Source organism: Pteropus medius, unplaced genomic scaffold (genome assembly GCF_902729225.1).
Source record: "Pteropus medius unplaced genomic scaffold, Ma_sr-lr_union100, whole genome shotgun sequence".
Classification (NCBI taxonomy): Eukaryota; Metazoa; Chordata; class Mammalia; order Chiroptera; family Pteropodidae; genus Pteropus; species Pteropus medius.
The window spans coordinates 8,165,331-8,173,768 of record NW_024353517.1 but is presented as its reverse complement, the minus strand read 5'-3'; the positions used below and the strand labels follow the sequence as shown (position 1 = coordinate 8,173,768).

At 34.0% G+C, this 8,438-nt stretch overlaps 1 pseudogene; it reads right to left on the bottom strand.

Moving 5' to 3' along the window:
• Positions 1-4,568: 4,568 nt before the first annotated feature.
• Positions 4,569-4,686, bottom strand: LOC120593085 (uncharacterized; annotated as a pseudogene).
• Positions 4,687-8,438: the final 3,752 nt, after the last annotated feature.

Genomic DNA, 8,438 nt, shown 5'->3' with positions numbered 1-8,438 from the left:
TTTTTTCCAGAAAGAAGATTTATTATATAATGGTCCTTAGCCTGTTGCAAAGAAAGTGTTTTTCTTTTGGTTTCCAATAGGTGGCATCTAAGCCTATTGGATCTCTGCTTTACATAAAGTCTTAATAATGTCTTTTTTTCCTTATAGACGTTTAATCACACTTCCTACCCTCAGTCTCAGTTCCTGTCAATGTTAGTGACAGTTTCGGTAGCTTTTGCTCAGATTCTCCTGCAGCTTGGTGGTGATCTGTCTCAGAGAGTACGGGGGGAGGGGCCCTCTGGGTTGGGCATGGGCTGCAGCTCAGCCTGGGTTTTGCAACCACAGCTGGTAAAAATCAACTGTTTTCTCTGCCATCCCTGCTTTTCTGTTGTTCCCGTTTCTCTGCCTTCTGCCCTTACGACTGGGCATTGCTGCTGGCAGCATGGAGCTCACAGCACTCCTATACAGATCTGTTCAGGGAACTCTCCACGCCTTCTCTCCTCCCCTTCCTCCTACAGGGAGTTCTGGCTACAAGAGGTAGTTTCTTTGTTTCTCCCAGTCCACCACCTGACACCTAGTGTTCTGTCCTGTGGTAGCTCTTATGTGCAGATCCCATGTTCAGACGTGCTGGTGTGCAGTTTGTGTGTTTTTTGTTGAGTTTTAGATGTTCAAATTATTGTTATTTCAAGAAGAGAGATCTAGGGACGTCTTTCACTCTGCCATCTTTAATCCAATCTTTCCATTCGCCTTTTGAAGACCATCTTGGTTACTTCTAGTTTTTGGAAATTATGAATAAAATTGTTATAAACATTCATATTCAGGCTTTTGTGTGGACATAAGTTGTCAACTCACTTGAGTAAATACCCGGGAGGGCATTTGCTGGATCATTTGCTGAGAATATATATGTTTAGCTTGGAAGAAACTGCCAGTGGTCTTCCACAGTTGTTGTGCTTATTACATTTCTACCAGCAATGAGTTCTTGCTTCAAATCCTCTCCAGTGTTTGATATTGTCACCGTTTTGGATTTTAGACATCGTTAAAAGTGTGTGATGGTCATGGTTTAAAGTTTCAATTCCCTAATTATCTTCTGTTATAAGCTAAATGATTCATCCCCATAAAATTTATATGTTAAAGCTCTATCCCCCAATGTGATGGTATTAGGAGAAAAGGACTTTTGGAGATAATTAGGATTAGATGAGTTCCTAAGGGTAGTGCCCTCATAAAACAGATTACCACCCTTCTTAGATTCAAAAGAGCTTGCTTCCTCTTTCTGCTCTCTGCTTATGAGGTTACAAGGAGAAGTTAGTTCTCTGCAACTTGGAAGAGGGTTCTCATGAGGACTCAACCTTAATCTCAGATTTCTAACTCCAGAATTGTGAGAAATAAGTTTCTGTTGTTTATAAGACACTCAGTTTGTGATAATTTATTTTAGCAGCTTGAACTAGGAAACACATGATCCTGAGCACCTTTTCATATGCCTATTTGCCACCTCTATATCTTCCTTGGGGAGGTGTCTGTTCAAATCTTTAGCCCATTTTTAAAAAAATTATTGTTTTGTTTTAAGAGTTATTTGTACATTTTAGATATCAGTCCTTTATTAGATATGAGTTTTCATAAAGATTTTCTCCCAATCTATAGTTTGTCTTCTTTTCTCTTAACTGTCTTATGTAGAGCTGAAAATTTTAATTTAATGAAATCCAAATTATTGATTTTTTCAAGAGTTATGCTTTTGGTGTACATATTACCAGATCCAAGATTATCTAGATTTTCTCTTATGTTATCTTCCATAAATTTTATCATTTTACATTTAGGTCTATGATCTAAATGTAAATTTTTGTGAAAAGTGTAAGGTCAGGGTCAAAATTCAATTTTTTACATGTTATTCTAGCATCAATTGTTAAAAAGACTATACTTTTCCATTGTAATGCTTTTGTTTCTTTATTAATATCAGTTGACTATATGTGTGTGGTTTATTTCTGGACTCTCAATTCTGTTGCATTGATCTATTTGTCTAGTCTTTCACCAATACCACACTGTCCTGATTAATATAGATTCATAATAAGTCTTTAAGCCTGGTAGCATTAATTCTCTGACATTTTTCTCTTTCAGTAATGTGTCATCTACTCCGTTTTTTTGTTTGTTTGTTTTTTGTTTTTTTGTCTTTAGAAATAAACTTTAGAATCAGTATGTTGATATTCACAAAATAATTTGCTGGAATTTTTTTGTGAATATCACAAAATAATTTGCTGGGATTTTGTTGTGATAGGTCAAATTGAGCATAGTAGGCATAATTTTGAGCAATGTACAGGATTTTGCATTTTGCTTGAAAGTCTAGAGACATGGGTTTACACTGAATAGTAGGCAGTGGCTAATAATTTGGCTGATGGTTGGGAACTTGGAAGAAATATAATGGGGAATTAATCAAAAGATCTGAGAAAGAAATATATAAGAGAAGCTTTCAAATGGGCGCAATGTTTGAAGATATTTGTGCCTATGTGAATTCTCATCAAAAAGCAACTTCAGCAAAGAAGGATCTTAATAATAATATGGACCTGTGGAGAAGCTGTGGATCAACTTCTATACTGTCCTCATCCCCAGCTCCTGGATCAGATGCACATTTAGCATCATCAAAGTTAGAGGTTTCGAGGTAGTGTGAGACTACCGCATTTTAGAGTTTGCTCTATTTTGTGGGTATTTGTTAATTATCCAGCCTCTTCTTGCTCAAGGACTCATGATAAAGTGGTTATGTTGGCAAGATGGAGGTTTTGCATGGGCTCAGCAATATAGACCTTCACTCATCAAGAGTGATCTAGCTCCAACCACTATTATGTGTCCAATATACCAACAGAATCAACCACTTGTGTGCCCCTGATATGGCACCGTTTCCCAGGAGATCAGCCAGCCAGCTGGTGTCAGATTAATTACAGAGGAGTACTACTACCAAGAAAGTTGCAATCTTTTGTCTTATCTAGAATAGACACTTACTCTGAATATGGGTTTGCTTTTCTTGCCTACAATGCTTCTGCCAAAACCATTATCTGTGGACTATTGAGATGCTATATTCATGTTTTTCACATAACATTGATAATAACAAAAAACCCAAAGCAAAGCCAAATGAAACTCATCTAATAGCAAGTAAAGTGAGACAATGAATTCACGCCCATGGAATTGGTCAGTGTTATCATATTAACCACATTCTCATCTTCCTGAAGTTGCTGGCCTGATAGAACATTGAAGTGGCCTTTTGAAGACTCAGTTATGGTACCAGATAGGGGATATAGGGGATATTATCTTGAAGCATAAGATAATGTCCTCTAAGATGCAGTATATGGTTTAAATTAGAAATCAACATATATGTTGTTTTTCCCATATCCAGGATTCATGGGTCTGAGAATCATGGGGTAGAAATGGTAGTGGATGTGCTCGCTAATACCCTTGTGAGGCACAAGCAAAATTTGGACTTCTAGTCATTAAAAGTTTGGACTCAGGCAAGAGCTAGGAAGGAGAGAGACTGACTGAGAGAGAGGGAAAAAGAGGGTGGAGGGAGAGGAAAAGAGAGAGAGAGGAGGTGAGGGTAGGGGATGGTGCAGAAGGGGAGAGATGATTCTATATCTCAGGAGAACTTTAACTAAAACATTTATCAATAACTAGTTCCACCTCTCTCTATTCTCTTCAACAGGCAAGTATCCTAACTTGCTCTCACTTCTCTTTGGTTTCCGCAGCCAGACAGCTGTCTAACCACCTCAGCTTTTCTACCAACCGCAACTGCAGCACTGACTGAGAACCAACTTTCTTTCAAGGATTTCCCTATTGTGTTAAACATTAGTTTATTAGATTAATTTATAAACAACTCTTTTTAAATATTTAGTATTTCCGAAGTTGGGTTTTGAGAAGAGACCTTGTAGTTTTTATTTTAAAGAGGCAATGATCCTGATTTCTTTTCTGATGTAGATATCCATTGTGATGTTTAAAATTTAATATCATCGAAATTTTAAAACTTTTTCTGCATTGCTTTATTCAGTTAAGTATGTGAATAGTGCTACTGCTTATGGCCAATCAGGTCAATGATATCAGAGAAAAAATTTTGGTAAAATAATGCTATATAAATGCAAAATACAAGTTAAATTTCATTTAAATTATGTATATTTGACAAATTTGTTCTTATGTTCTTGAATTTGAGCAAAAAAAAATGCAAGTAGCAAGTACAAAAGTAAAACAAAACATGAAACTCATTTTTAAAAAGTTTAAAATGCGACAGAAATTTAAAATAATGCATATCACAGATTGTTTAATTTATGAACAGAAGAATTAATAGCATGATTCAAAGAGCAACTGAGGAACATAGATGTATATAGTCTGTTGGCAAAATTATACAAGTCACATTAGATGAAAAAAAGTAGAATAATGTTGCTAAGTTAGAGTCCTATAGGGCAATAAAATTATGTATAAAGTTATCTTTTCTATAGGACAGGATTCATTTGTATTTTATTTTATTTTATTTATTTTATTTAGGTGAGGCAACCCTTGGCTGACCTCACAGATTGCAAGGACCTTGTCGGTTTACAATCCCTTATTTTTTTTATTTTTTACGCCTAAATCACCTGGTCTTCCTAGATGGTCTCCCATCAAGTACTAACCAGGCCCGATCCTGCTTAGTTTCCGAGATCAGACGGGATTGGGCTTGTTCAGGGTGGCATAGCCATAGACTCTACTTGATTTAAAAAAAATACAAGTTAGTAGGTAACTTCTCAGAATCAGGGCCCTAATCAAAGGAACAAATTCCTAATTGGTTAAATAATTCCTAGGAAGTCCTGTTAGACAATACTCTAGTATTACAGTGCAAAGACATGCATTCATATTTTGCCTTCTTTCCAAATTTTGGCTTTCCCCGCCCTCTGACAATATAAAATTCTTTCATAATCTTATAAATCAACCATATTTCACTCCTCTTTATTCTTTCCCAGTCCCTAACATTTTTTATTTTAAATTTTAATTCAAGATCAGATAATAAGAATCTCTAAATAATAAACAAGTTTACTAATTTTATACCTCACAAATCTTGACACCTAGAGATAAGGCTTTTCCCAAATCTTATTCTCTGATCTCTCCAAGAGATATTTGTGTATTAAAAATTATTTCTTCACTCTCTAGTTTTCTCTATTACTTTCCTTGCAACTCAGGGCCTTGATTCCTGTATAATTTTTGCACTCTTATGGTAAGTTTTTATGTTTCCCGCATTGAACTCATTTATTTTTTCAAGACACTAATGTTACCAAATTATTAATCTTTTCCTTAATATTGCCTCTCTAAAATAAAATTCATAAAAAATTTAGTTGCATGCTTAATATTTACTTATCATAAGATAAATATGTAATACTTTTTTTAACTTTCATCTTTATTAATGAGAAATTATAGTCCATCATCCTTTAAGAGATGATGATGATTCTGATGAGGTTTAATCTCAGTAGAGCACTCAGAGTTTACCAATACTTTCACTTTCCATGTCTCATTTAATTCCAATCAGTTTTCCCTATAATGCTGATAGGTGGACTACACAAAGATAATCCTCTTTATAAGGCAATAACTCTGAAACTTAGAGAGTAAATGATCTTATTACTTTACTAGTAAACCCTAGATTCACTAATCTCATACAGATTTTTTTCTGAATTCAGATTCTATACTTTTTCCAGTATGTCACACTCTGTGAAAGTACTTTGTAAACTGCAAACTGCTATACGAATGTACTGGGTTATCATTACCACATTTATTATTTCTCTTCTTTTGTCTATCTCTCTATTACAGTATATCTTCATTTGCCCAGCAGAAAGAAGATAAGACATGTTTGCATGGGTGGAGTCTATGTGAAGCTACAAGTACAGAATCCCCCCTAAGTTGCTAATCAAGTGAATTGGACTTTACAATTTATGAAACCATTAATGAAAATGCAAGGCTTAATGCTGCTGATACCTATCTAAAGTTTATACACAGAAAATAACGAATGAGTCTACCAGATAACTCAGCAGACCATTCCCTGGAGAGGCCCTTATATGAAAGAAGTTGTTCCCACTAGATAGCGTATCCTTCTTTATAAGGATTGTGTTGGATTATATAATTTCTGGGTAACTTAATGGACTGCATAAAGAAGAAATGTAAGTGGTGTTTGACTGTAAGGAAAACAAAACAAACAAATAAAAGGCAAAGCCATTCTAAATTGCACAGTAATCGCTTCAACTGCAAGAACAATTTCAACTCTATTAAAATGAGGCTTTAAATTATTCTCCAAACATGATGTGCTATATCACATCTTTAGCTTGGCATTCACTGCTGGAATTTCCATAGGCGACCAGCTGTTCTTTAGTATAGAGAAGGCAGCCAGGACTCTGCTGAAAATTGTCAAAGACTAAAATCCTACTGTTTAAGAATAAGTGAGAATCAGAATCAAGACAATTTCAAAAAGTTGTAGTGAATCAATAAATGGACAGTTTTGAATGAATAACAGGTTTTTACTCTCCTTTTCTCTGGACTGTTTTGAAACTACATTTAATAAGGTTAGGCATTGGCATCTATAAAAGTTCCTATTTAGTTCAGCAGCCTAAGAAAATTCTATTACTGATTTTTTAGGAGAAAAATTGAACCGATTTTTCAAATTAGAGTGAGTACAATCCAGTTATAACAAGTTTTTACTTCTTAATTATGCTCTGGCTCTCCCACATTTTGTTTTTGTTCATCTTCTCCCAACCTCATAGTTCTTAACTTTGCATTGTGACACTGACAACATTGAGAGTATAATTAAAACTATGATCCCTAACCTTGAGAGCAATTGCATAAACACATAAAATTATATAATAAGTGTATGAGTCCCTAGAAGCCTATCCTTTAAGTCCAGCTGAAGAACCTTTACTGCATCTGTAATATTCTTTTATTTTTTGCCTGTCAAACTCCAATTCGGCTTTTAAGACTCAATTCAAATATGCCACCCCTGAGAATTCTTCTGTATTTCTATCCCTCTAGGCAAGTTGATATTTATTATTCCTTCTACTATACTTTTATTTTAACATTTATTCATTTTTCTTACTTTTCTTTCTTCCTTTAACATTTATTAAATAGGCACCATAAAACTAAATTGAATAAAACAATTTGTGCTCTCAAGGAACTCTTGCTTCATTAATGAGATCTATACAGATGTGTGATCATGAGAGATAAGTGCTAATATATTGGACAGGTAATGCAATGGGAGTACAGTGAAAAGGAGGCCCAATGTTTCTTATAAATATACTAAACTTTATTTATAGAGTTTTGTAATTAACCAAAAATTCTCCAAGAACCCATTTTTATTTAGTATTCCCAAATTTTCCAGATGCGTTATTAATGATTAAATTTTACAATTGAGAAAATAAATTCAGAGAAGTAAAAATATTGCACAGAATGACTCAGCAAATAATTAATGAAACAAATTCAAAGTAATGTGTTCTGACTCCAAAGCCAATACTTTCTTTCATACTATGCTATATTTCTATGCTCAGAAACAGAAATCAATCTAATTAATCACCGAAGGCATACAAAAGGCCCATCAGGTGACTTTAAGAAGAAATATATTGCCTAACATAGAAGTTGTACCTTTAGATATATTACTTAGCTTTTTTGAGTTTTAGGTTCCCTATCTACAATGAAAATTAAAAGCCCTACCTTTCAGGTTCAGTATTGGAATGCATTTAGATAATATATGTGGAATACATACATAGCTCAGTGCCTGCCACATTATAGGAGCTTTATAAAATTAGTTCATGCTTCTACTTTCCCAACCAGGGATTGAGTCAAGTGCTTTAAGACAAATACAGAAAAGGGGGGTAGTGGGAGAGAGTGAGGAGAAAGACACTATAAAGATATAGTAACATAATCCAAGGACCTTGTAATGTAGGAGGGAAAAAACTAATCTATCCTCGGAAGACCCTTAAAAAAGCATAGAATTAATACTACCAAAAAACATTGGTTACTATGTCATCTCATCCAGGAGTCAAAGGACATCTAAAATGAGGTGATCCATGTTAGGTAATTTTATATTAAAATATATTGTTTTGACTTTTTTTCTTCCTATTCCTTCATTTCTTTTTAATGTACTTGAATTATCTACAAAATTATTTGAAATACATATTCAAACTGCCTTCAATATATGAAGAATTACTACACTTTTCTTTAAGAGTTTCTCCCAGTTCTCTCAAAAACATTCTCCATAACATAATGCAAAATTCCATTCTTAAAAGTAAATAGTATTTATACCCATATTTTAACATTATTTTTATTTCTATTGTTCTGACTGATAGAAATGATATAATTTTGTAACTTATACTTTAATCTCAGTAGAATCTTTTAGGAGACTGTAAATAATGTGAAATACTTCAGAAGTATGGCTATTCAAAATTATTATAATCACATTTTTTCCTTAAGAGAAAACAAAGCAA